This window comes from Cannabis sativa, chromosome 5, assembly GCF_029168945.1.
Source record: "Cannabis sativa cultivar Pink pepper isolate KNU-18-1 chromosome 5, ASM2916894v1, whole genome shotgun sequence".
NCBI lineage: Eukaryota > Viridiplantae > Streptophyta > Magnoliopsida > Rosales > Cannabaceae > Cannabis > Cannabis sativa.
The window spans coordinates 72,813,361-72,818,741 of record NC_083605.1 but is presented as its reverse complement, the minus strand read 5'-3'; the positions used below and the strand labels follow the sequence as shown (position 1 = coordinate 72,818,741).

The 5,381-nt window shown below is 34.7% G+C and overlaps 1 non-coding gene across 1 annotated transcript; it reads right to left on the bottom strand.

Moving 5' to 3' along the window:
* Positions 1–4,915: 4,915 nt before the first annotated feature.
* On the bottom strand, positions 4,916–5,022 carry LOC133038656 (small nucleolar RNA R71). Its single transcript, XR_009688156.1, has one exon. It is a non-coding gene; the product is annotated as a small nucleolar RNA R71 (small nucleolar RNA).
* Between the last annotated feature and the right edge of the window lie 359 nt (positions 5,023–5,381).

Below are 5,381 nucleotides of genomic sequence, written 5' to 3'. Positions count from 1 at the left end.
CTTAATTAATAATTAATTATACTATAGATGATCAAAGTAAATGTTTGTTTAAGTACATGAATAGAGAATTGTATATATATCACAATTATCCCTAGTTAATATACTAGGCTAAGTTATTATCTTATTGATTATATATATTAATTGTTTCATTGTTTTGGAATAAGATAGATATATATATATATATAAATATAGTTGCATCCACTATAGAAATTTGATTTTTGTATTTGATGATATTGGCCAGTCCTAATTATTATATGATGATACATGTTTATATCTCTCGATCATATATTGAATTAACCTTAATCTTTAATTATGTGTGTCTCAGATTTTGTTTGTTATATTTAATTATAGAGTATATATGACTATAGTTCATTGTTGTGAAACTTTTCACTAAGATAATTAGAAAGAGAAAAGAAAAGAATTGGTTTCGAAATGAAAAAGAAAAAAACCAAGAAAATCTTGTTTAGGTTTTAGTTCTGTGTGGTTTCCTCTTTACCTTATTTATTTATTAATATAAAATCTTCATACAATTTTTTTTTCCTCTTAATTTATACCTTATTAGTTTACTATAGCTGATGATTTTTGTGAATTTTGGGTGGTGATCATATTTCTAAACGTATCATTAATATATGCCTCTCCTATTTGTGGGTCATAATCATCATTAATTATTATATAAATAAATATAGTTTGCTATTTAGGATAACTAAGTTATTTTGAACGAAATTTAAGTAACTAATAATCCTTTTATTTTACCCTTAGTTATCCTTGATTTGAACTTAATATATATTCTTCCTATATTTTTTATAAAACACAGTAGCATCATTTTTATTAACCACTATAAAAAAATTTATTTTTAGTCACAATAAAATTTGTAACTAAAAGTGAAAAAATTATGACTAATTATAAGTTATTATTTTTTTTGTTTTGACTAAACGTATTTGTCATAAACAGGCTCAGAGCTTCCAAAAAATACATTCACCCAAACATTCTTAATAAACATTCCAAATTATCATTTGATTTTGAGTTTCTAGGTTAAACACATCTCAAATATTAGTTTATACTCATACAAGCTTTTTTATGTGGTTGGTGTGTATTGATAAATCTTAGTCCATGAGTCTTGGAATATTAGAGTTGTTCAAACTTACAACAATGGAGGTTCTTATGGTTTTATCAGTAGAGTTTTGGCTTAATTAAAAACTAAAATCAAATCATTTTACAGTAAAAAAAATAGCTTCTAGGGATATTGGCGGCTAAATCACCTAAATTTTAAATTTTTTAACACTATTAACCACAAAAACTGATTTTTTGATGACAAAGCATACCGAACTCACATTATGTTTTGCTCTTTACACTTTTGTCCAAAACCCTCAGGTGGACTGCCTATGTGTACACAAGAGTATACGTGGAAAAATTTCAGTGGTCCACATAATTTTAATTTTAAAAATAAAAAAAAAACAATTTATAAAAATAAAAAATTAGAAAATTCCTTTTTCCTTTTTTTTCTTTTTCATTTCTTTCTCTTTCTTCTCGAAAGATCCCAGAACCCCTCCCCCAATCCTTCTTCTTCTTCTTCTTCTGCCATTGCTACTATTAAAACATTGAAACCACCTACAATCACCATCACCACCCGAACTCCTTCTCTCTCCCACCACCACTGCAACCATTACACCACTACCACCAAAACCACGACCACCCCAACTCCTCTCTCCCACCACCGCGACCACAATTACACTACCACCACAAAAACCACGCCACCCCATCTCCTCACTCCCACCACCACCACCGCCCTTATATTTCTTGGGTCTAAACATAGAAAAAAGTAAAAAAAAAATTAATAAGCATAATTTTTTTGATAGAACCAAATAGGCATATTTATACACAAAGTAATAAAAAATCAAAAAATTAAATACAAACCAGATCTCGAGATTGAGGGAGCTCGACCAAAATCTGAAGGGAGGAGCCTTCTGATTCTATTGGAGAAGGTAAAGAGTGGTAATCGGGTTTCTTTGAGAAGATAGAGAGTGGTTATCAGAGTTCATGTGAGAGATAAAGGAGGAGGCGACCATCTGGTTCCGTGCGCGAGATAGAGGGGTGGTCGGACTGGATTCCGCTTGGGTTCTGTGGGGATCGACTGTCTCATAGTCTGGGTGTTGTCGGAGTTCTGTTGTCTTTTTGCTTGGGTTCTGTCTGGTTTGGCAAATCACAGAGAAGACTGCCATTACCACCATCAAAAGAAGAAGAAGGTTTAGGGGGAGTTGGGATCTTTCGAGAAGAAAGAGAAAGAAAAGAAAAAGAAAAAAAAAATTGCCACGTGTACTCTTGTGTGCACGCATGCAGTCCATCGTTGCACTTAACTGAGAGTTTTGGATGGAAGTGTAAAGGGAAAAATAGAATGTGAGTTTGGTATGTTTTGCCATCAATAAATCAGTTTTTGTGGTTAAGTGTTAAAAAATTTAAAGCTAGGTGGTTTAGCCGCCAATATCCCTAGCTTCTATTTATATGAACCATGCATGTGGCTCAGACTAACTAGGCCCAATATGTGTTAAGTATGAGATTTTACTCGCTAATCGATTGATTACAAATACAAAGGAGTATATTTTGCACTTGGTCCCAACCATTTTCAGTCCAACAAGAATGGTAGATGTTAGGTTTATTTTTGTGTTGTTTTAGAGCCTGTTTTAGTGTGCGTTTTTAGTGTTATTATGTTTTAATGTTTGGATTTACGCTTTTTTTTTATTATTTTCTTTGAATTTGAAGTGTTAGAAGAAGAAATTTTACTTTTTAGTGAAAATGGTATTTTTCGGGTTTCATAGTGATAAAAATGACCAAATTTTGTAAAAAAGAATCTCAAGATTAGATTTCTTCGCTTAGAGCATTTCAAAGGATTAAAAATTCAAGTTTTCAAATATTTTCATCAAGAGTCGTGACCTTCTCTCAAGAGTCCCGACACTCCAATCGTTACAGAGAAAACATTTGAGAAAATTTTGAAAGTCGCCACTGTTAGGCTATTTTTAGCCTATGTTATGGATCCGATTTATGTGCATTCTTAGCTGTGTTGGGACGGAATTACGCTTGTTTTCTATGTTTTCAGGTTCTTTGGAGTAAAAGAGGTCTCGGGTGCATAAATTCACTGAAAAACGTGCTGAGCCGAAGAAAAACTTCATTTTATGAGTTTTTGCATATCTGGCCGCGGCGATGAAGAGTCTCGCCGCGGCGAGATACGAGAAACAGAAAGTGCCTAACTTTGGCACATTCTCGCCGCGGCGAGAGGAAGTGTCGCCGCGGCGAGATCCCGTACGGACCGGGGGTAATTTCGTCCATCGAACCCTAAATTTCAAGTATAAATAGAAAACTGCGATTGGAAGTCAGGGAGAGCGATTTGGAACCCTAAAACACAGCTGAGAGCGGCAGGAAGAGCGTAGAGATTCAAGTGAAGATCCAGAATTCACCCTTAAACAGTTCTTTTCTTTATTCCTCTTTAATTTATTAATGTTGAATATTGCTATAGGAATGGTTATGGATTTGTTTCTGAACTAAATTTCCCATTTAGGGAGGATGATGATTGTTGTTTAATGTTTTCCTAGTTAATGTTTAATTACCATTCCTCAATTCTTGTGTGTGTGAAATTATCTTAATTTGTGTTTAATTTCATGTTTAAGATTGATCACCTTGTGCATGCTCTATGATCTCAATTCAAAATCTGAAAAGTGAGAATTGAGAATGCTAAAATTAAGATAATCGATGTTCTATGTGAAACGAAAGTATTTACATGACTTATGTGACGAGTGGATTATTGCTTAATGCTGATTTCATGTTAGTTTAATTAAGGAATTAATTAGATAACATGTGATTTAGAATCTAGAAGATCTGAAAGGAGCTAGGTTATTTTATAATCTGTCATTCACCCCAAGAATAGGATAGTAATTAATCATTAACAATTTGGGTAAACAACAACAGGATTCTCCTCCCTATTGTCTCATCTTGCTCAACTTTAAACTGTGTTATTAAGTTTTCTGAATTTCTTTCAAATTTTACTGTTTTTAAACCATAATTACTTTTGATTTACCGAATAGAATCATAAGTATAATTTAGTGGTACTTAATCCAATTCCCTGTGGGATCGACCTCACCTGTGTGAGCTTTTACTACTTGATTGCGTATACTTGCGTAGCGTTTAAAAATATAGCAACAAGTTTTTGGCGCCGTTGCCGGGGAATTGTTTAAAGATTAATATTACATAAAATTATACTAACTTCTACTTTGGTATATTTTCTCTTGCTGATTTTTTCTAACCTTTTTCTTGCAATATTTTCTTTATTTATCTCAGGAATCCTAAGTGCATGCGCCGTCAAGGACAATCAGTCATATTACCAGTTGATCCTGAAATTGAGAAAACTTGCAGAAAGAATCGAAAGAACAAGAGGCAAGAAAGAGTTTCAGCAACTGCTGAAACATCAGAAATCATGGCTGCCAATGTGAACAATAATGTTGGGAACAATGGGGGTAATAACGGTAATAATGGAGGTGCCGTGGAAGATCAAGCTAATGGCCGTAGCTTGAGAGATTACATTCTCCCTACTCTGACGGGAGTGCAGTCATGTATCAGGCCACCGGCAGTGGATGCAAACAATTTCGAGATTAAGCCTGCCATCCTTCAAATGGTGCAGTCTTCAGTTCAGTTTGGTGGTCTCCCTTCTGAAGATCCTAATTTGCATCTCTCTAACTTCATGGAACTTTGTGAAACTTTTAAAGTTAATGGAGTTAGCGACGATGCCATTAGATTGAGGTTGTTCCCATTCTCGCTCAGAGAACGAGCCAAGAGTTGGTTGAATTCTTTGCCACCTAATTCTATTGCTACATGGAATGATCTGGCAACAAAATTCTTGTCAAAGTTCTTTCCTCCAGCGAAGTCTGCAAAGCTGAGAGGAGAAATTAATAATTTCTGCCAACAAGATAATGAATCTCTCCATGAGGCCTGGGAGAGGTTTAAAGATCTGATCAGGAAGTGTCCTCATCATGGTATAGAGAAGTGGATGCTGGTTCACAACTTTTATAACGGGCTGGTTGGTAATACTAGAACTTTAATAGATGCAGCAGCGGGCGGAGCTTTTATGAGAAAAAGTGCTAATGAAGCGTATGATCTATTGGAGGAGATGGCTCTAAACAATCAGCAGTGGCCAACTGAAAGGAGTCAATCTAAGAAGGTAGCTGGTGTGTTAGAAGTTGATGCCATCACAAAGTTAACAGCTCAGGTTGAGGCATTGACAAAGCTGATTGCAGGGCAAGCTAAACAAGCCCAAGTTATTTGTGAGATATGTGGAGGCAACCATCACTTTTCAGAGTGTCAGGCAGATGTGGATAATTTGCCAATGGATCAAGCAA